Below are 24,347 nucleotides of genomic sequence, written 5' to 3'. Positions count from 1 at the left end.
TGTCCTCCTGGCTTCCACAGAGCCTCTTTGTGAGACACATCATATTTTATTCCTGAGGTCATGGGTCAGGTTTGTGCCCACGCTCCCCCTACAGTGGCTCCCATGGCAACATTCAGAGCTGCCAGCGGAAGTTGAGCTTGCAGCCTGCCATCTTCTCAGCATAGTGGGCATCAAAGCACTTATTCTGGGCCACAGTGAAGGCAGATTTCCAGTCCCCCATGATGCCTGGGGAGGGAAGAAGAGGCCTAAGTCTCACCCACACAACTGACTCCAAGTGGCTCAGGGTAGGCTCAGCAGTTGCTTCCACCCTCCCTTCTCCAGACTCTCACACTGACCACTACACACCTTTCCTTATGAAGGAGGAAATACTGTGGTCCATCATCTCAGTCAGTAAGATGCTGTAGTTAGCCATGGGATTCTTCTTCATCTCCTTGAAGGATGTGTGCTGGACAATGTGATCCACACTCTCCTCTGACACAGAATGCCCAGAAATTTCACAATCTTTCTAATCTTCCTTTTAGGGTTCTGGAACAAGAGATAGGCTCTTCAGTGGATGATTAGTTTGCTTACTGAGGACACACAAGGGTCATCCCCACTCTGGTATAAAAAGGGTGGGGATCACATCAACTTGAAAAACCTTCTGTCCCATCTTTCACTCTGGGTCTCTTTCACTGGATCCACACTGTTTAAAGTCTGGGATTGAGACCTGCTTGGTGCCTTAGGAGAGAGGGCAGGGACAGTCTTCTTTCAGAAATGTGGTCCCTGGTTTGGCAGTGGCCTGGGCATGTGTAACTGTTCCAGGAGCAAGAGATGAGGGCTGTACTGGGTCCTATGCTGAGCGCCTCTGCAGTACAGGCCAGGAAGTTGGTGAGAAGAATCCTGGACTGGGTAGGCTAGACACAGGGGAGGGCCTTGGCAGGTCCCCTGAGGTTCCTGTCACCCAGGTGCGTCCTGGATGGAATTGGCGGCAGGCACTCTCGCCTCCTTCAGGTCTTCATAGAAGAGGTAGAGCACAGGGTGGGTGCGGCTCAGCTCCAACCACTCCTGCACATGTTGGTACCATGACCCACAGGACACTGGGGAAGGGGCACCAACAGGGGTTGGTATGAGTTCTAGGTGTCCTTCCTCAGCTCCAGCCCTCTGCTTCCTCCAGATTGGGGCTCACCTTGTCCATCCATGAACTTCTCCAGAAAGCTGTCCCAGGTGCCAGGGTCAGGGTGCACCTTGGCCATTTTGTAGAAGTTGTAACCTTCTGGTCCAGCAGACTCTGGGGAAGCAGGACCACGGGCAAGTGTGTCTTGAGGAGCCGAGGGGCAGGTCTTTCTTTTAAAGTTCCCAGACCTAAGGTGCAGGAAGGTGAAAGTGTGCTGAGCTAGATCCCAGAGATACCTTCCTGCAGCTCTTTTGCCCCTGGATCTTGCCACACACCTGATGGAACCCCTGGACATTTGAGCTCAAGGAAAGGTACACGTGTATAAATGAGTGCCCGGTGACACTTCTCTAGGTCACCACCATGGTAGATCATCTCGAGTATCTCGCTCAACCAAGTGGTGCCTGGAAAGGAGAGAAGCAGAGGTGAGCAGGGTGTAGGGCCTGGCCCTGCCGACCAAGGTGGGGTTGCAGTCCCAGTAGGGGAGCAGGGTGGCCGTCCTCACTTACCAGACTTGGGGTAGGTGCTGATGAGCAGGTCATCAGGCCAGGCCTGGAAGCTCTGAAGTGGGCCCATCACCTCTGCAAAGTACTTGATGAGTGGGACCCCCTTCACATTGGTCAGTGGAGGCCGGGAGATGTCCTGGACCAGCTCCATGCTGCTGAGTCAGGGGCCAGCACCTGGTCTGCTCTGAATACCATCACAAAACAGCATTTGCTGTTTTTTTCTTTAAGATAAGGACATTGAGTCTTTGGAAGGTCCTGTGATTTGCCCAACTTCACTAAGCGACTAAGTGCAGAGATGGGATTGAAAGACAGTCTAACTCCAGTGCAGTGGTTCACAGCTCAGGCAGCACCTTCTGATTACTTGCAGAACTTTCTATGACCTTAGTGCCTGGTCAAAGCCCAGAGCGATGTTAGTGATATATGGGGTTGGACCCACATTTGGAAGCTTTCTAGGAGATTCTAGTGATTACTTCAGCATTGAGAAATTCCACCGGTCGCTGTCTGTTCCTCTTTGTATTTCTTTTGTTTTGTATTGCCTGTGGTGCTAAGATGGAACCCAGTGTCTCTTGTATGCTAGTCAAGTCTTCTACCACCCAGATTTGCGCACCCTAGCAGACATATCCATCCTAACTCTGAGCAGACAGCTCATTGCTGTTACTACCCCTGCTGAGATCACAGCTGATAGCCAATAGGCTCCTCTCTCTGCTGTTCTCCTCTACAACTCCCTGGGCCCATCACATTCAGATACACCTCAGGACAGCCACGTCTGGGATCCCACTTGCCCACCCAAGCTCCATCTTGGCTCCAGGATAACAGGACCAATGGAGCAGCTGAACTTGGTTGGTGGGCCAGTCTTGCATGTGAATGAGCAAAGCTCTGATCACTCAGCAAAGGAGGGGAAGGGAACTCAGGCCTGTCTAGAGTTGTCTATTGAGATGGGGTGTCCATGGGGAAAGAACAGGGAGGTAGAGGCCCTCTGAAGGGATCAACTAGGTGCCTGAACAAGCAAATGGATCACATAGAAGATATTGGATGGACAAGGGTGTCCTGCCCAGCCACCCCCATCTCTTACCTACCTGACCTCTGAGGATTCAGGCTTGTGGCCCTCTGGGCATGCAGGGGATTAATAGAGGTGTGGGGTGGGTACTACAGAGCTGTTCTCTTAGGTCCCCAGTGGGAGGGGTGAGGAACCAGCCCTGGGAATGGCTATCCTCATGGAAGGAAAGGTGGGGTTTGGGAATGGGGACATCAGTGTTACTATCCTTATCATTCAGGTGGATGCAGGCCACACCTGTCTTAAATCTAACATGTGCCTCCAGGAAACAACAGAATCCAAATGAAGGAAAAGAGCCCAAGAGTTGGATGGTCTCTCAGCTGTAAACTGGCAACTGAAGGCTCCCCAATCTTCGTCCTTGCCAGGATTTTTTCTAACTGATCACATCAATAGAGGGGAAGGGAGAGTAAAATGGGGTGCAGGGCCGCTCACCTTCCTTTGGCTTCAGACTACTCTTAAGACACCGGGGCTCAGGACGGAGCAGCACCAGGCATTCTAGGAACTGCAGGCTCTGACAACGGCAAGTCCAGAGTGCTGAGTGGGCAGGGCGATGGGACAGAGGTGGAGCAGAGTAAGGAAGGCCTATTTTTTTCCCAGGAAGGCTGTTTTTGAGGTAGCATAGGACAGGAAAGGAAAAGGATAGTTCTGTGAGGAAGCCCCTGCTTCATGGCTCCTGAGTGACCTCAGGGGCATCACTCATGGCAGTTGAATGAACCCACAGGTGCTTTTCTCCCCCAGGCTTGCAGGGGCCCCAGAGAGAGACATGAAGAGACTGGGGCACAAGAGTCACAGGGCTCCATGGAAGGGAGCTCCCCACCCCCTGTCAGCCTTTCTCTTACTGTTTGCATTAAAATCCAGCCTAGCCTGGCCCTGGAGGTCAGGAGGCTCTGAGCCACGGGTGTGGGTCTTGTGAGTCTCCCAAGAATGGAGTGTCCTCAGGGGTGAGCTGGGAAAGAGATTCAGAAGGGCTGGTAGGCAGGAGGGATGCTGGACACATGGTTGGGTTAGTGGCCCCTCCTCACATCTCTGTTGCCCTCACCCAGGTGTCCCAGCAATCACCAGAAGGAACCATCAGTCAACACTTTTATTTTTTGTTTCTGGGATTCAACCCAGTCTACTGTGCTACTACTAAGCAGCACTCCCAGTCCTTTTAAAAGTTTTTCATAATGAGTCATGTTCTTTCAGCGTTGCTTAGGGCCTTGCTAAGTTCTTGAGGCTGGCTTGAACTTGTGATCCTCTTACCTTGAACTCTTGAGTCACTGGGATTATAGTGTGTACCACCACATCTGTCTCAAAACTCTTTATTAGACTCAAATAAAAGCTGTCCAGTGTCTGGTAGAGGGGAGAGGGGACAGAAAATTAGGGGCAGGGATGGGGAGACAGAGGATAAGATGTCCAGTGTTCCCATGGAGAGAAGAGGTTGGTCAAAGGCAGCCTAGAGGATGGAGGCAGGTAGGGAGGGTAGGTCCAGAATCACCTTCTACTTCTTCTAATTTCCAGGCTTCCTCTTCCTCCTCAGTACCCATCTTACACAGCCAGATCAGGTCTCCCCAAAGCAGTGACTTCTCACACTAAAAAAGAGTGTCAGGGGTCACAGATGCTACAGAGTCAGGCTTCTGCAACTACCTGCAGCCTCAGCCCTGGGTGCCAGGATGAGTACTGAGCTGCCCCCTCCTGGACAGGATCACTGGGCTCCTTCTCCCTAGACCTAGGTCAGGCTAGGAAAGAGAACTGCACTCACCTAGGACATTGACCCTCAGGGTAGAAGCTGCCCTGGCTATTCCTGAAGGAACTCCTCTGCCAGGAAAATCACATGGGCTCTAGAGGAAAGCCAGGGAGAGGGAACCAGGGTCAGTGTTCATTCCTTCAGGAGTAGCATGCAGGAAATAAAGATAGGGAGTAACTCACATTTACTGAGAAGTAGAAGACAGACCTCTGTCTGTTAATTTATTAAGTATTGATTGATTTCTGGGGTGGTTTTTGTTTTTGTTTTATTTTGTTTTCATTTGATACTTAGGATTGAACCCAGGGCTGCATGGCCACTGAACTACATCTGCAACCCTTTTTTACATTTTATTTAGAGACAGGGTCTCACTGAATTGCTTAGGGCCTTACTAAATTGCTGAGTCTGGCTTTGAATTCACAATCCTCCTACCTCAACCTCCTGAGTCACTGAGTTTATAGTTGTGTGCCACCTCGACAGGCTTATTTTTAATTTTGATATATGGTTTCACTAAGTTTCTGAGACTGGTCTCCCACTTCTGATCCTCCTGCCTCAGTCTGTCAAGTTGCTGTGATTATAAAAAAGTGCCACAATGCCTGGTTATACCCTCTTCTGAAAGAGTGAAATGAACTGCCTTCCTGGAGTCTACTGTGAAGAGTGGGGAAGCTGATCACAAGATAAAATATAAATGAGAAGCTACTTCGAAAATCTGTATTCCAACAAAATAGAAACTACCAAAGGCATTGACAAATTTCTAGAGACATATGCTCCTCCCAAACTGAACCAGGAGGACATACACAATTTAAATAGATCAATATCAAGCAATGAAACAGAAGCCATTAAAAACCTAACATCCAAGAAAAGCCCAGGAGCAGACGAATTCTCAGCCGAGTTCTACAAGACTTTCAAACAAGAACTCATTCCAATACTTCTCAAAGTATTCCAGGAAATAGAAAAGGAGGGTACCCTACCAAACTCATTTTATGAGACTAATATCACCCTCATACCCAAACCAGGAAAAGACATCAAGGAAAGAAAATTTTAGACCAATATCCTTGATGAATATAGATGCAAAGATCCTTAACAAAATATTGGCAAACTGTATCCAGAAACATATTAAGAAAATCGTCCACCATGATCAAGTGGGGTTCATCCCTGGAATGCAAGGATGGTTTAACATCCATAAATCACACAACAGTCACACAATAACTCCATTTGCAATAGCCTAAAAAAAAAAAAAAAAAACTTGGGAATCAATCTAACAAAAGAGGTAAAAGATCTCTAAATGAAAACTACAAAACATTGAAGAAAGAAATTGAGGAAGACCTTAGAAGATGGAAAGATCTCCCATGTTCTTGGATAGGCAGAATTAACATTGTCAAAATGGCCATACTACCAAAAGTGCTATACAGATTCAATGCAATTCCAATTAAAATCCCAATGATGTACCTTACAGAAATAGAGCAAGCAATCATGAAATTCATCTGGAAGAATAAGAAACCCAGAATAGCTAAAGCAATCCTTAGCAGGAAGAATGAAACAGGGGGTATCGCAATACCAGAACTTCAACTATACTACAAAGCGATAGTAACAAAAACGGCATGGTATTGGCACCAAAATAGACAGATAGATCAATGGTATAGTGTCGGGGTTTCCGGGACCCCCAGCCTTGGGCACGGTCAAGATGGCGCCTGGCGCTGAGCCAAAAGCGGCCAGCTATACAGTAAACAACCAGCGAATTCCAATGATTGGCTAGTTAACGATGTGATTAGAGCATGCCCCCCTCGTGTACCTATTCTATGCCTGCAGCTGTCCGCGCGTTTACCTCGTGTGCTCTCCTCTGATTGGTTGAAGTGTATATAAACTTGATGGGTGGGGGAGTAGAGGAGAAGCTGAGAGTAGAAGAAGCTGAGAGTAGGAGTAGAAGCGAGAAAAAAAAAAGTGCGAGCGAGGGCAAGAGCCGAGTGGGAGAAGCGGAGCGGCCGAAGCAGGCGTGAGCCGAGTGGGAGAAGCGGAGCGACCGGAGCAGGCGAGAGTTAAGCAGAGGGAAAGAGAGCGAGAGAAAGAAAAGAGAGAAAGGGATAGAAAAGAGGGAAAGAAAGGAAGACTGTGCACAATAAACTTCCAAAGCTTCAGACGTTTGTCGTGTCTCTCTCTGCGGGCAGAGGGAACGTGATAACTGGTGCCGAAACCCGGGACCATGAAGGGTTTATAAAGAAGACAAGGTAAGATATCTTAAAAAATTTTTCAATAAGTTAAACCGGTTATAAAAAAGTTAAAGGGTATCAGGATACGCCATCAGCGGTCCTGGGGATACGCGGAATGCGGTCCAGTTAAAGGGTATCAGGATACGCCATCAGCGGTCCTGGGGACACGCGGGATGCGGTCCAATTAAAATAAAAATAAGGACACACGGAAGGTGGTCCGGTATCAGGATACGCCAGCAGCGGTCCTGACGCGTGGAACGCGGTCTAATTAAAAGTGAAAGTAGAAACACGCTTGAAGCGGTCCAATTAGGGTATAGGTAGCACGTGAAAAGCCGCTATAAAAATTTTAATGCACACTTGATAGATAACAGCTGGGGGAGGATTAAATCCTGCCTGCGAGATAAAAACAAAAAACCTTCACTCACCGAGCCTTTAGCTGAGGGAAGACAGGTTTTGGATGTTTCTACCAACTAACATTTCTAATAACACCTCTTAACTGTTCACTAACTGTGTGCTATCTCTCACAATGCTGGAATGGTTCTTTTGCCACCCGTGCAATTTTGATGCACATTCCTATCTTCCTACCAGTCCTAGTTTCTGTTGCAGATATAGAATTGCCAGTGCTATTATCAAGAAACAGAAGAGGCTTTGACATTGCAACAGCCGTGATCATTGCCATCACCGTCCTTGCAGTAGCAGCATTGACACAACCATAACAACGATCATTTGGCCGAAAATACAGCTGCAGCCTTACAGACCATAGAGACTCTATCAGAGAGTGGACTTACTACAGGAACAAGTGGATACCTTGCAAGAACTTTTGGGACTGGGATGCGTTTATTCCCTGAGAGCTGTTTGTGTTGCCCGTATTGTAACTCTACTGGGATGTATATTGTTTCTGTATTTAATATGGCTACATGGTTTTTCTTCTGTTTATAGATTTATCAAACAGCGGGCAGGCTTAGGAGCCTTGGCCTCCTTCTCTTCATTCGTTTTGGCATGCATCTACGAGCTAGCCAATAGAGAGATCAGATTATCTTTCATCAGGCCATGACCGCCCTAAAGGCCGACAGCCCCCCATTAGTATGGCTCTTGATGCTGGACCAGTAGTCAAAGACAGGTAATGAAGGAGGTGGCTGTGTACCAACCTAAGACAGGAGCTGCAGCATGCTCTGCAGGCTCTGATGACGGGTAAGGACATATGCTGACCACTCAGCCTAAGACAGACACGGTCCCGAGCCTTAGTTTAATAATAAAGAAGGTGGATATGTCGGGGTTTCCGGGACCCCCAGCCTTGGGCACGGTCAAGATGGCGCCTGGCGCTGAGCCAAAAGCGGCCAGCTATACAGTAAACAACCAGCGAATTCCAATGATTGGCTAGTTAACGATGTGATTAGAGCATGCCCCCCTCGTGTACCTATTCTATGCCTGCAGCTGTCCGCGCGTTTACCTCGTGTGCTCTCCCCTGATTGGTTGAAGTGTATATAAGCTTGGTGGGTGGGGGAGTAAAGAAGAAGCTGAAGCTGAGATTAGGAGAAGCTGAGAGTAGGAGTAGAAGCGAGGAAGAAGAGTGCGAGCGAGGGCGAGAGCCGAGCGGGAGAAGCGGAGCGGCCGAAGCAGGCGTGAGCCGAGTGGGAGAAGCGGAGCGACCGGAGCAGGCGAGAGCTAAGCAGAGGGAAAGAGAGCGAGAGAAAGAAAAGAGAGAAGGGGATAGAAAAGAGGGAAAGAAAGGAAGACTGTGCACAATAAACTTCCAAAGCTTCAGACGTTTGTTGTGTCTCTCTCTGCGGGCAGAGGGAACGCGATAGTATAGAATAGAGGACACGGACACAAACCCAAATAAATACAATTTTCTCATACTAGACAAAGATGCCAAAAATATGCAATGGAGAAAAGATAGCCTCTTCAACAAATGGTGCTGGGAAAACTGGAAATCCATACACAACAGATTGAAACTAAACCCCTATCTCTCACCCTGCACAAAAATCAACTCACAATGGATCAAGGACCTTGAAATCAGACCAGAAACCCTGCATCTTATAGAAGAAAAAGTAGGTCCAAATCTTCACCTTGTTGGCTTAGGATCAGACTTCCTTAACAGGATTCCCATAGCACAAGAAATAAAAACAAGAATCAACAACTGGGATAGATTCACACTAAATAGCTTTCTCTCAGCAAAGGAAACTATCAGCAATGCGAAGAGAGAGCCTACAGAGTGGGAGAAAATGTTTGCCACTCATACTTCAGATAGAGCACTAATTTCCAGAATATATAAAGAACTCAAAAAACTCTACATGAAGAATACAAATAACCCAATCAACAAATGGGCTAAGGATATGAACAGATGCTTAACAGAAGAAGATCTACAAGCAATCAACAAACATATGAAAAAATGTTCACCATCTTTAGTAATAAGAGAAATGCAAATCAAAACTACACTAAGATTCCATCTCACCCCAATTAGAATGGCAATTATCAAGAATACAAGCAACAATAGGTGTTGGCGAGGATGTGGGGAAAAAGGTACACTCATACATTGCTGGTGGGGCTGCAAATTAGTGCAGCCACTCTGGAAAGCAGTGTGGAGAGTCCTTAGAAAACTTGGAATGGACCCACCATTTGACCCAGCTATCCCACTCCTTGGCCTATACCCAAAGGACTTAAAATCAGCATACTACAGAGATACAGCCACATCAATGTTCACAGCTGCTCAATTCAAAATAGCCAGATTGTGGAACCAACCTAGATGCCCTTCAATTGATGAATGGATAAAGAAACTGTGGTATACATATACAATGGAATATTACTCAGCCATAAAGAATAATAAAATTATGGCATTTGCAGGCAAATGGATGAAACTGGCGAATATCATGCTAAGTGAGATAAGTCAATCTCTACAATCCAAAAGGCGAATGATCTCACTGATAAGCAGATGATGACACATAATGGGGGTGGGAGGGGGGCAAGAATGGAGGAAGGAGGGACTGTATAGAGGGAAAAGAGGGGTGGGATGGGGGGGGAAGGAAAAAAATAACAGAATGAATCAAACATCATTACCCTATGTAAATGTATGATTACGCAAATGGTATGCTGTTACTCCATGTACAAACAAACAATGTGTATCCCATTTGTTTACAATAAAAATAAATTTTAAAAAGATAAAATATGTATATATCATATATAAATACATACAAACTTACATTTATAAACAGGCTATTAAAATATGGATATTATATACATATATAATAAGTACAAAAATCACATATAACATATATTATATATAATTACATATACATTATATACTGCTACAATATATAATATATATTTGGATATAATAATATGTAAAAAGACATTACATATATAAAAATATATGTGTAACATGATGTTATATATAATATAAAATACATATTATAAATATATAAATATATAGAGAAAAATATTTGTTTTATATAGTAATATACATAAATATATAATATATTATAATACATATTTATAGTATATATTATACATAATATATATTCTTATTATATATTTTATATAATATTTTATAGGAAATATAAAACAAAATACATGAAGGGAAAGAGTGGCCCACTCCCTGAGCCTGTAATCCAGCCCCTGCAATCCTAGAAACTGGAAGTGGACTCAACATGACCACATGTTCTTGGTCAACTTGGCTGATTTGGCCAGAATCTGTCAAAATACCACCAACAAAAAAGTGTGGGGGATGTAGTTCAGCGATAAAAATGCCCCACATTTGTCCCCCACTATGAAGACAAACACAGAAGTTGGGGAAACAGGTCGTCCACAAGGAAGAGTCTAGTTTTAGATGGAGCCAGGGAAGACCTCCCCAGGAGGGTGGCACGTGCTCAAATCTGAAGGTCTAGGAAAGAGCCTTCCACACAAAGAGAAAGGGCAAGGGAACTGTTCATAGTGGTGGGTCCGAGGACCCTCGAGCACTACCCTTCCCAGGTTAGAAGTGGGGCAGAGCAGCTCAAGGGTGTTGGTCCCTCAACAAACACCTTGAACCCAGGTCATCGGAACCCTAGACCCACCCTCTTTGGTGCGGACCTCTCCTGCCTCAGGTATCGCAGCGCAGCAGATCTGGTCGCTGTCTCCAGGGGGTTCCCGGATGCTGGCCTGTGACAGAAGCAACGTGCAGAGATCCCCGCCCACCTGCCCGCAGGTCCAGGCACAGGCTTGGCCCCAGAGTGACCCGTGGCTCGAGGCCTGTGAGTGCTGCCAGGCTCACTCGAACTGTGAGCAGGAAGAAGAGCATTGGGGCGGCCGAGGTGGGGACAATTCCCGGCCCACCAGTCCGGTGGTGGATCCCTTGACTTTTTTTTACCTGAATGGAGGCCATTGCAGACCCTATGGCTTGCATGAGGAGGCCCATAACCCCAAGGAGGAGAATAGGTTGAAACCTGAGTCTCCATCCCACTCCTGACCAACAGGAAGTGGAATCCCTATCGACACTTGGCCTCCAGGCCCATCTAGAGCCTCCTCACCAGGGCTTCAAGCCCAGCTTGCAGGCTTCACCTCTTTTGTGCAGGGTTGTCCTCTCACCTTTGCCAACCTTGGGCCCCGAGTCCGGTCATAGGTACTTAACTGTCCCCTGTTCCTCATCCAGAAGGCTCTATTCTGTTCTAGGACTTGCTCATCAATATCCCATTGGTGAGACCCCTCGACTTTGGGATAGAACCTCCCATACATCTATTTTATAGCCCCGCCCACATAACTGTGCCTTTGTGCCTCCCATACTGATGCCTTCCAAAGCCTGCCTCCCAGCAGGAAGACCCAGCTGGTCCTACCAACACCTTTTCCAGTTGGTCCACAAGAGCCACCTCCACTTCTTGCCACCAGTGGGGTTGATGGTGAACCCCAGGTAGTTGGAGACACAATGCCCAGGTTCAGGTGGCAGAGCAGGCAGATGCTTAAGACTCCTTGCTTCACTCCTTGCTTCACCTTCCAGAGGCACATAGGGACTTCGTGTGTCCGGGTGTTAGAAATAAGGAGGTGCCAGGAGAAATCAAGCACAAGCTTGGCAGTGAGTGGGCAAGGTACTCACTTCTGAGCCTAGGGAGCACTACTGAACCCGGCTAGCAAGGCGCCTGCGTGGGCAGAATGTGGGTTTTCATACCCAGTATTGACTGGAGGACTCAGGGGCACAACCCCGGGATTGGCTAATTTTAAAATCAGGGCGGCAAAAGAGAAGGGCCATAATTAAAATGGTTACAGTTGAACCCAGTTAGGGCTGAATACTATATTTTGATAATTGAGCACTAGACTTTCTGTTTCTCACAGGGGCTGAAGCCGGGGGTCAGTTCCTTTGACCTAGGGCCCCTAGAAGAGTTGGGTGGCTAGGACTGCAAGATGCTTGTTTCAGAAAAACTCCTGGGAGCCATCACAGGCGTTGGGGTCCCAGCAGTGCCGATTAGTGCTTCATCTACTGGCAGCAGGAGCTAGGCGCCCTGGAACCCAGATAGGCTGCAATGCCAACCAATGAGCATGCGCTGGTGCAGGGTTGCTCGTCATGCAGACGCTGATTGGCTCACACATGGTAAGCGTGAACCCCTTGACTGTTGGAAACCGCCACCTGCCCCCAACCAACTTTCTTGAGGGCTTGAACACTGAGGTTACTGATGCCTTGCTGAGCATGGAAGTAGATGTCCCAGTGAAAATGTCTCCAGGAAGGATCGAATGTGGGCCATCCCAGATCCCAAGTTCTTTTTTTTTTTTTTTTAATTTATTTTTATTGTAAACAAATGGGATACATGTTGTTTCTGTTTGTACATGGAGTAACAGCATACCATTTGCATAATCATACATTTACATAGGGTAATGATGTTTGATTCATTCTGTTATTTTTTTCCTTCCCCCCCACCCATCCCACCCCTCTTTTCCCTCTATACAGTCCCTCCTTCCTCCATTCTTGCCCCGCTCCCACCCCCATTATGTGTCATCCTCCACTTATCAGCGAGATCATTTGTCCTTTGCTTTTTTGAGATTGACTTATCTCACTTAGCATGATATTCTCCAGTTTCATCCATTTGCCTGCAAATGCCATAATTTTATTATTCTTTTAATTTTTTTTAAATTTATTTTTATTGTAAACAAATGGGATACACATTGTTTCTGTTTGTACATGGAGTAACAGCATACCATTTGCATAATCATACATTTACATAGGGTAATGATGTTTGATTCATTCTGTTATTTTTTCCCTCCCCCCCCCCCTCCCACCCCTCTTTTCCCTCTATACAGTCCCTCCTTCCTCCATTCTTGCCCCCCTCCCACCCCCATTATGTATCATCATCCGCTTATCAATGAGATCATTCTTCCTTTGGATTTTTGAGATTGGCTTATCTCACTTAGCATGATGTTCTCCAATTTAATCCATTTGCCTGCAAATGCCATAATTTTATTATTATTCATAGCTGAGTAATATTCCATTGTATATATATACCACAGTTTCTTTATCCATTCATCCATTGAAGGGCATCTAGGTTGGTTCCACAATCTGGCTATTGTGAATTGAGCAGCTATGAACTTTGATGTGGCTGTATCTCTGTAGTATGCTGATTTTAAGTCCTTTTGGTATAGCCAGGCTCTTCTTTTTGAGGAATCTTGGTGAGGGGTGATTATGGGGAGGTATGTAGGAATACTTGTCTGGTGATCTCAAGACAGTTTGTCATGGATCCTCAGGGTAGACTTGGTCTTTGTTATCTGATTAATAGATTATGCTGAAAAGTCCCTTAAATTGAGGTTTCTCAAAATATGATATCTCTCTTCAAGGATATGTTGAGTGTTCAGTTAACAGTGCACAGGAATATTTGCAGGTTTCCCAGGATATGGGGAGTAACCAGGCTGCTTGAGAGACAGTCTTAGGAGAGTGACAGGCCTGGAAAAGTATGCAGGACATCTGGATTAATATACTACTTTTTTGTCCTTCATTTATGTCTGCTTTCTATCTTTTTATTACTTCTCTGATACTACCTCATCTCACCCACCTGCAGATCTTTATACCTTTACCTTAAGGGGCATTAGGGATGAGATCTGTCTTTTGTGCCTGCTTCTGACTGACAAGGAACAACGACCTTGCCTAGCCAGGTCTGGAAAGTCTTGTCCTGACTGATCTTAAGGATTCATAGGAAGATCAGGGATTTTTGATTATAGAATCATCATTCATTGATAGCCTGGGCACGTGAGATATTAGCCCACAACAATGACAGATCAAATGACTAAGAAGTATTGCTATGAAAGTATAAAGGCTAAGAAGTGGGTGCTATTTCTTTGGAAGTTGTTCCAGAAAATCTAAAGGATAGGAAGACTTTGAGGCTTTGGGCAGAATCAGACATCTTATTTCTTTGAGAGTCAAAGTCTGGTAACGTAGAAGACACACTTCCAGAGTTATCAGGGTAACACAACACTCCACTGTAATGACGGCACCAGTTCCTTCTGGTGGTGCAGGCGAGATATCCAGGGGGATTTGGTCATTGCTTAATGGTGAAATGTTCTGAGATATGTCACTGAGGGCTTTTTGTGTATATGTGCTAAAGGACTTGACTTGCCATATCATATCTTCAAGTCTACTTTGGGGAATAGAGATAAGCCAGAGGATCATTCTAGTGAAAGACTGCTTGTTCCCACCAATGCTGTAGGTTTGAGAAGTTGGCTGGAGAATCTACCATGTTCATTCACATCTTTGTACCCAAGAATATCCTAATGCTTATTATGCAGCCTGGTGATAACCATGGCCAAAAATGTAGCCATTGTGTCCCACTTTTCTCTGACCATTTCATTCTGTCCTCCATTTCCAATTGGTGGCAAACCCATAAGTGTCTTTTGATCTATTCCTATCAATAGGAGTCCATCCCATTTTACCTATGGAATTACTCCAGTGATACTTTCTTTGTTCCCAGTAGGGAACTGCCTGTTGGCTGAGTTGTCCCACAGTGAGTGTTAACCAAATATGTTCATCCCCATTTGAAAATATCCTTTCAGATATCTATAATTATCATTTTTTTGGGTATATTTGGGGCTTCAGTTAGACAAGGCTCAGCTTAATGCTGCACGTGAAAGTTAGTCCCAGTAAGAGAGATCTTTTCCAAGATGTTTTTGATGTAAGGTCTCATTTATGGGCCATTGGAAAACATCAGATCTTGTCATAAGCTGATCTAAAGTTAAGTTCCTTTTCCACATCACAGTCATTGGGCTGTACTTTTGATGTACGGTGTGAATTATAAGGGCTCAGGAGAACCCTGATGCCACATTCTAATAAAACTTCTTACACTTGATCCAAATTAATTACAGATTTAATCATTTCGCATGTTCTCTGGTCAGTTGCAGGATTGAGGTCAGTGAACGTCTTCTATGGAGCATTTCATTAGGACTTAGTTGAAGAGAAGTGTCAGGAACAATTCTGATCCTGACAAAGCAATAGGCAGAATTCAGAAGTTTCTTGGCCTAGTTATGTCATGATCGTTTTGACAATGTAAGCCAGCCCTGATGATTTAAGGGTGCCAAGGAGAATGAAGATAGGTTAAGTGATGTCCGAATCTCCTTAGCAATCCTGTGTCATCTTTGAGACAAAGGATAGTTCATTGTGAGTCTGAAGGGAACTAGGAAGTCCAAATATAGGAATATCTTTTTTCATAAGACTTTAATGGCTTCTCAGGGCTTTCAGTTCAGATAGGATATGCTTCAATTCACCCAGAAAAGGTGTGAAAAACTAGAAAGTATTTTTATCCTTGACATGGGGGCATCTGGGTAAAGTCCAGTTGCCAACCTTCCCCAGGGGATGTGCCTCACTGTTCTACAGGATTCAATAGTGAAGGTGGTTGCTTGGTGCCCCCAGCCTGCCCGCTGGAGTATTGTGAAGGCAGCGGGAGTGAGATCTCATGATCTCTTGAATGGTAGTCTCCAGGCCTTTCCTTCCTAAGGCGTGAGTAACCACAGTGGTCAGTGCCTTTCTCCCCAAGTGGCATGAATCATGGATCCCTTTAATACTTTCCCATTGATCAACCAGGGGTAATGAGTTCTTGGACTCTTTCCCTGGTTCTCCGTCCATTTCTGATATTTTATACCACCATTGATCTGTCCATTCCTTTTCAGTTTCTGTGCAGGATGGGCTTGAATGTCAGTTTGGGTTTGAAGAATTAGTCATTTCTGAAATATTTTGAAGTACTGCTCCTCTAGCCCATCTGTCTGCTCATGCATTTCCCTGGTCTATGGGGGAATTGCCATTTTTGGTGTCCTTGGCAGTGCATTGTTGAAATGTGAGCAGGTAAACAGAAGTTCCAAAAGAGAGAATTTGGGGTTCATGATTTGTTGGGGAATTTTTTTCTGTTAAGAGTCCCCTTTCTGTCCATATAGTAGCATGAGCATGAAGAACTAAGAAATCATGTTGGAATCTGTGTTTATTCAGTAACTCATTTATTTTTTCATAATTGCAAAGCTGCCATGAGGGCAGGTATTTCAGTTCTCTGAGCTGAGGTGTTTAGAGGAAGGAGTTTTGCCCGCATTACCTCCTGGAAGTCACGTACTATACAACCTGCCTTTCGAGTTCCCTCACCCATGTAGCTGCTTCCATCTGTGCACTATTCCATATTGGGATGTGTTAAAAGCTGAACTCTATGTCAGGTGTGCTGGAGTAGACCTGCTCTATAGTTTCCATATATGAGGGAAGCAAATTTCCCCCTTGTCTTGCAGTGAGAAGTCAAGTTGCCAGATTTTGAGTTTGGCAGAACTTGTGAGTAATCCCTGGAGATTCTAAACTATTAGTGTCTGGTATTTAGTCAGCCATCCTCCAGTTATCTGTTGATGTCCTTTAATTTCAAGAACATGCTGATCCTGGTGGGGGATTTGGACCTCTATCATGTGTCCTAAGGTTAGTCTGTAGCTTCATCTACCAGGAGTGCAATAGCAGCTACAGCTTCCAGGCACCCAGGCTCTGTTGGTAGGGTTCTCTAGAGGAACACAACTAACAGGATGTATAATTATAAACAGAGGATTTATTCAATTGGCTTAAACAACCAGATGCTAGATAGTCCACAATGGCCATCTGCAGGCTGGAGAGCTGGAGGAACCAGTAGCTTCATGTTCCAAGAGGCTGAAACCTCAGAACAAGAGGAATAAATGATGCTGCCCCAGTATAAGATGGGAGGCTTCTGGGAAATCCCTGGAGAATCACTGGCAGAGTCCACTTTGGAAGAGTAAGGAGTGAGAGTCTAATATACTCACATGATCAGAGAAGCTTGAAGAATGCATTCAAGGGGGCAGGCATTGTGGCTCAGTGGTAGAGAGCCACATATGTGAGGCTCTCATAGAGAGCCTAGCATATGTGAGGCATTGGGTTCAATTCTCAGTACCACAAATAATAAATGAATAAAATAAAGGTCTATCAACATCTAAAAAGTTAAAAAGAAAAAAACCTATTCAAGAATTGAGCTTCATCTGCTGCTGCTTCCTTGTTCTTTCAATTTTATTTCCTCCAAGCCTCTAACCTATTGGATGGCACTGCTCATGCTTAGGGAGGGTCTTCCCTTCAATATTCTATCCCACATGCCAATCATTCCTAGATACACCCTCACTGACATACCCAGAAGCCTCTTAATTTTTGGCATCTCATAATCCAATTGTAAGAAAAATGCAGCTCAGTTCAGGTCCCAAGGCAGCTCAGATGCTTGAATCCGTGGGAGCAAGCACTATGGGGTGCCCGGTCTGAGTCGTGGCCCCAGTGATGCACCCAGAAAACCACTCCGGACATGAGAACTCATACAAGAGATTTTATTAATTGGATAACCAGAGTGTCCACTCTCAGGGCTGGGAGAGAGAGAGAGAGAAAATCGTGGGGCAGCTTCTCCTAAGTAGTGGAATTTCCCAGCTAACAACGTTTGGGCCAATTGCAGATGAGGAAGTTTTCAGGTTAGCAATTGGACTAATGGTTGCCGAGAATGTTCTCAGGCTAACAAGTGGAACAATGGCTGGCTAGGATGTTCACAGACTGATGATCTGGTTTGTAAAATGGTGTGTATTGTGGGGGGGGGGGGCAGAATAATGGTGGCAGCAAAATTGTAGATCTGATGCCAATATCAATCAAGTTGACAATCCAAACTCATCATTAGCCAGGCCACCCACATGACACTGAATCCAACTGTTTAGAAAAGAAAGCCTCAGACAGAGTGGGAGAAAATCTTTGCCAATCATACTTCAGATAGAGCACTAATCTCCAGAGTCTATAAAGAACTCAAAAAACTCTACACCAAGAATGCAAATAATCCAATCAACAAATGGGCTAAGGAAATGAATAGACACTTCACAGAAGAAGATCTACAAGTAATCAACAAACATATGGAAAAATGTTCAACATCTCTAGTAATAAGAGAAATGCAAATCAAAACCACCCTAAGATTCCATCTCACCCCAATTAGAATGGCAATTATCAAGAATACAAGCAATAACAGGTGTTGGCGAGGATGTGGGGAGAAAGGTACACTCATACATTGCTGGTGGGGCTGCAAATTAGTGCAGCCACTCTGGAAAGCAGTGTGGAGACTCCTTAGAAAACTTGGAATGGAACCACCATTTGACCCAGCTATCCCACTCTTCGGCCTATACCCAGAGGACTTAAAATCAGCATATTACAGAGATACAGCCACATCAATGTTCATAGCTGCTCAGTTCACAATAGCCAGATTGTGGAACCAACCTAGATGTCCTTCAATTGATGAATGGATAAAGAAACTGTGGTATATATATACAATGGAATATTACTCAGCCATAAAGAATGATAAAATTATGGCATTTGCATGCAAATGGATGAAATTGGAGAATATCATGCTAAGTGAGATAAGCCAATCTCAAGAAACTGAAGGACGAATGATATCGCTAATAAGTGGATGATGACACATAATGGGGGGTGGGAGGGGTTAGTGTTAGGGTTAGAGTTAGGGTTAGGGAGGGGGGCAAGAATGGAGGAAGGAAGGACTGAATAGAGGGAAAAGAGGGGTGGAAGGGGTGGGGGAGGAAGGGAAAAAATAGCAGAATGAATCAAACAACATTACCCTATGTAAATTTATGATTACACAAATGGTAAGCCTTTATGCCATGTACAAACAGAGAAACAACATGTATCCCATTTGTTTACAATAAAAAAATAGTAAGGAATATAATTGACAGTTTATAGGAATTAAAGTCAATGTAAATTTTTATGGTAAAAAAAAAAAAGAAAAGAAAGCCTCAGATAATGGGATGTCCCCCAGTGTTTCATTGAGGATTCCTAGTGCCAAACCCTATCTCCTTGCTAGAAATAGGGTAAATGACCTATTCGAGTCAAGAATTCCCAGGGCTGTGGCAGACAGCAGAGTTTCCTGGAGTTCTTGAAAGGCTATTGGTCATGTTTTCATTCAGCCTTGGGGTTCATAATCATGCCCTCATATGGTTTCATAGATTGGTTTATCTATTAGTCCAAAGCTGGGAATTAAAATTCTGCAAAAGTCCACTCCTTCCTATGCAAGCTCTAACTTACCTTTTGGTCTGTAGTTGTCCTATTTTCTATAGGGCTTCTTTTCTCTCATGTGTGAGCATTCATTCCTCTGGAGTTAGGAAGTGGCCCAAGTATTTTATCCTTTTTTGGGAGATCTAAGCCTTCTGTGGAGACACTTGGTATCCTGCAGTTTCCAGGAAGTAAATAATTTTGATGATATTGTTATCAAGAGTTCTGTTTAGTGGACTGCAGATATGGAGATCATACTGGAGCAGAGTCCCTTTCCCAAGGATCAAACAACCTAAATTTTTTTGATAACGTATTTCCAAATAAGTGAATGCGGAGTGAGTGAAGAGGTGAGGTAGTGGGGATGGGAAGGAGAACAGAATGAAATAGACATTACTATCCATATATATGTGTTTGATTACACTACTGATGTGACTCAGTACCATGTACAGCCAGAGGAATGAGTAGTTATGCTCCTTTGGCATACAGTGTGTCAAAATGCATTCTATTGTCATGTATAACTAGAACAAAAAAAGTCGTCCAAGAGGTCCAAATAGAGCAAGAATGGAGCCTGACATCCTGAAGGATGTTGATGCCTTTACTTGCCATTTCCAGAGTTCCCAAGACACTTCAGCCTCCACTTGAGTATCCTGAGTCCTCCTGGGCAGCCATTATGGAAGCAGATATGCCCTCCCTCCCCCTCAGTGGTGAGGGCAATCTCACCTCCAAAGATTTCCCTCTTTACAGAGAAGCATCAGTGGATGGATGCCATTACGGCAGTCCTTGCTCCAAACCCAGGTTCTTTACAAAGGTAGCAATTTCCTGTCTTCAAGACTCTTCATGTCTTCTCCTACGGAGCCTTCGGGTATCCCTGAGGGAGTAGGGAGCTATTTCCCAATGCTAGAACAAGTAATTGGTCTTCTTCTTGTGTCTGCTTTCACCCTTTCCAGTTCCTAATGTTTTCTTCCTGCCTTGTCACTGTTATCGGAAACCCAAAAGACCAAATTTAAAAGTTGATCTATGAGTTAGACATGGAAGTACATGCCTGTAATCCCAGTGACTCCAGAGACTGAGACAAAAGAATGGTAATTTTGAGATCAGCCTCAGCAACTTAGTGAGGCCCTAATTAACTTCATGAGACCCTATCTCAAAATAAAAATATAAAGGGGCTGGAATTGTGGCTCATTGGTTAAGTGGCTATGGGTTAAAAAAAGAAAGTTGATCAGTGAGGTCCTATCATCTGCTTCTGGAATTTTCTTCTAATATCTGGAACCGATTGACTGATAAGGTCAGTTCCTAATAAGATTAGATATTCATATATTTGTGGAGGGTTTCAATTAAGTGTCTTGGAGTGGGGTAGACAGGAGTTCATCCTTATGTTATTTCTCTTGATGTTTCATAATTAACTGACTAATTTACACATTTTCTCATTCCCTCCATTAAACAGGTGTTTGCATAGCCTCTTTTGCTAAGGTTGTGGCTTTGATTTTGATAATAACAACTACGATTTTGGTTAGGGACAGCATCCTTTTCTCCAGGCTGTTCATGGACTTGAGCATGGACTTCATACCATATGCCTTTGCTGTTGCCCCTGAAAAGAACTTTTCCTCAGTGATGCAGCAAGTGGAACAGGATACTAGAATGTCAGCCCATGTGAAGTCAAACATGCTAGTCAGGACTTGAAACTCAGCTATGAATTGCTCAGGGGCCTCTGAGCATCTACCCAGATTTTGTTGACATCATGTTAAGTCAGTTGTGGGGAGTGGTGATGTAGATCAAGGTGTCTGATTGCCTTGTGCTTGTGGTGCCCTTGTGCTGGGCTCTTCCTTTGCACAAAGTACAGTAACATTGCCCAGTTACTATGGCGATGCCACCCGTGGTCACTCTGTGCAAAAGCTCAGAGTTATCAGTTTTAATCTTGAAACTCAGACAATGACTCCCGGGGACAGAGGATTCTGAACATAGCAAGATAACCTTAATGTCTCATCAGCACAGTGACCTTCAAGCCTGCCTGCTTTACGGAAACTTTCCCACAGATTAAAACTATATAATAAATGTGCTGAGCTTGCTCTGAGTCGTTGCATCACCATCTGGATGTAAAGTCCCATCTGGTGTCAACTTTCTCTCTATGTGTGTCTGTTTGTCTTTTCTAACCCCCCATCACCTCTTGCCAGTTTCTTCATTAACAGTCATGCAGGTCATAGCAGTTGGTGTCTGAACTGGGACCAGACACAGGAGAACTTTGAAGATTAGATGAAGGACGCTCCTGGAGGACACCATTATTAAATAAAGGTGAGTAATACAGTATAGCTGAGTGTAAAACATGAGACATACAGGGTCCAACATAGGACATCTCTATGTTGTTTTGCTCAAGACTATGCTTAAATCAAGGAAGGCACAGTTCTCACAGTTTTTAAATTTTTCTTACTAATACTTACCTCTGGTTTTCTAAAGAGAGCATGGGAAATGTAGAGAAATGGGAGAGACTGGGTAAACAGTTGGGTGCCAGGTATGCAGTTGAGGATACAGACAAGATACCTGTGCTTACTTTTACTTTATTGTCTTCTACATGAAGACCCACCTCATAAGAGTTAAATGGTCAGCTTCTCACCTGATTCCTGGCCTTCAAAACACTGTTAAAGTTTGTAAATAGTGAACAACAAGTCCTCTCCCAACAGCACCTTTCCTCCCACATTGGCGACCATACATCCTGAAAGTAACTGTAATTGGAAGAGGAAGGTGCTAACCTGGAGAAAATTAGAATTATGAGTACTTGAGTTGGCAATATGGTCACTGCTGCAAAAGGGTCTCCAGAGAAAACAAACTATAGCACCAGATCTTAAGAAAATAATTTTTCAAAGGAAAAACATAGTTAAGAAACAACAGCCTTCCTTGTTCTTAGTTTCTCTTAGATCTCTATCTCTCCTGGTCTTACATTTAAGATGTAAATTACAGAGTCTACAAGATTTACAATGCTTGTGGACAAAAGGATAATGGTGCCCCTTTTAAATCCAAGCTGCTTCTGGCTTGGCTAGCTATCTTATCTGCATTCACACTCTACCTGCCTGCTTTCTTCACAAGTTCCTCCATTAATACTACAGCAGAGATAGAGAAAAATGGAATGAACTGACTGTAATCTAAGCTCAAAGTGCATTCTGGTTTGATAAATATGTTTAACACAGTCTTTTACTAAGGATGTGTGAGCATGTAAAATTTTGAGCTCCTGTTTTTAAAAATTCTATAATTTTGAGCTTATAATTTTATGGTGAAATTCACTTTTGATCTTAGACACCTAAATTAATAAGTATTTCTGATCAGTCTTGTTTTTAATCTAACTACAAAGGGTTTTACACACTGTCTTTGTTCAGAGGCCAGTCTTTGTAGGATGAGCTCTCAAATACATTGTACAAAATTCTTTCTACTAAATTCTAACAAGAACATAGACATTGTGATGTTGGAGGTTGATCTGATTGCCATTAAGAACAAATGGTCAGCTTTTTCAACCTTTGCTTTCAGTGTCCATCATGGCTGTTAGATTTTACGCCTGGTATTTCCAACTGTACAGGCCTGCTCTATATTTAAGTCATAATGTAAAAGTCTGGTTGGCTCTATTTTCATTTCTAACAGGTTAAATCTAATAGAGACTTTCTTAAACATATGTAACACTGCCTCCTACCTGTGGAACTCCACTCACAAAAAGGTACAAAATCTTTGTTTCCTGTCTATTTTGTGTATGTGTGTAGATGTGTGTACTCTTGTGTGTACTATATGTGCTTGTGTGTATAGCTCATGTACATGGTATCAAAATTGGTATATAGATAAATGAGCACTCATAAATTAAAATTTAAATAAGAAATGAATCCAAATATTTTTTAGTTTATGTGACTTTTAAAAAAAGTTAAGTTTAGGGGCTGGGAATATAGCTCAATTCATGGAGTGCTTGCCTGTCGAACACAAGGCCCTGGGTTCAATCCCCACCACCACACACACACACACAAAGTTAAGGTTCAATTGGGTAAACAGATGAAAATAAAGATATGTTTAAAATTACTACTTAGGTTTTTCTAGGTTGTCAGACAAGAGAGTTTTTGTTTCTACAAAATGTGTAAGATGTAATATACATTACTTCTAGGATTTTTTTCAACAGAAAAGAGATGGCTAATACTGTTAACTGCTTTTGTTTGATATCCTGACTTTATAGTTAAAAATATGTAAATTTGATTTAACATAAATGAGATTAATTTTATAAATGTTGTTGTCAAAGGAGACATCTGATTAATTTACAAAGTTAAAGTCCCAAATGTCAACTGCTAAATATAAAATCAAATACTTTTAATTTCTCATCATCTGCCATTTGCCTGCCTCTTGCCTGTCCATTGCCTGCCTTACACCTATCCATCACACAATGCTCACCTCCTGATCGTCCGACAACAGTCAGCAAACTGATCGCTGACTGCCAGTGGAGCACCAGCTGCCTGCTCTTGCCTGGAAGTTCACTGTTACAGTACCTGCAGGTTTGATTACATGTGGCTGCCACCATTTTGAGACAACAGCCAGGCCCCAGAGGACCCCTGGCCAGACTGACTGAGCCCTGTCTCCAGGATCCCTCAGCCTGACCAATCACTCCCTGCCTCTGGGGCCCTCACATCGACTGACTGCTCCCTGCCGCCAGGACCCCCAGACCACTGACTGCGTCCTATCACCGGGACCCCAGATCGACTGATTGCACCCGGCCTCCACGATCCCACAACCACACCAAACACACCCGACCTCCAGGACCCCTGCCTGACCAACCGCATCCCACCTCCAGGACCTTCAGCTGAACATGTCCACACCCTGAGTTGCAGCTCCTCATTTGCCAACACATTTCGAAGCCAGAGTGGCCATCTTGGATAATCCTGGAAGCCGTAGCTCCGATCTTTAGGTGGGGCAAATCCCATCCTGAGACACCTGTTGGAGGCTTGAAGCTCATTGTCAGGTACCTCTTGTGCATCAGGCTACTGAAGACTGGGAGGTTTCATTACTATATGACTGTTATACTGTAGATTTTCTTTTTTCTTCTTATTGAAAAATTTTAAGTTTTTATTTCTTTACTTTCCTTGCTCTCTTTTCCTTTTGTTTACCTGTTCCCTCAGAGTCTCTTTCTCCCTTTTTTGCATGTTAACATCCAATTTCTTTTGATTACAATCTCACCCTTTCTATTATCTAGAACTTCTG

The 24,347-nt window shown here is 44.1% G+C and overlaps 2 pseudogenes; one reads left to right on the top strand and one right to left on the bottom strand.

The window, feature by feature from the left end:
• LOC124969934 (SAGA-associated factor 29-like) overlaps positions 1 to 24,347 on the top strand; it is a 73,176-nt pseudogene that overhangs the window by 7,937 nt on the left and 40,892 nt on the right.
• LOC124970016 (sulfotransferase 1A1-like) lies at positions 113 to 1,807 on the bottom strand (annotated as a pseudogene).

This window comes from Sciurus carolinensis, chromosome 18, assembly GCF_902686445.1.
Source record: "Sciurus carolinensis chromosome 18, mSciCar1.2, whole genome shotgun sequence".
NCBI classification, from domain to species: domain Eukaryota; kingdom Metazoa; phylum Chordata; class Mammalia; order Rodentia; family Sciuridae; genus Sciurus; species Sciurus carolinensis.
This window is presented reverse-complemented; position numbering and strand designations above follow the sequence as displayed.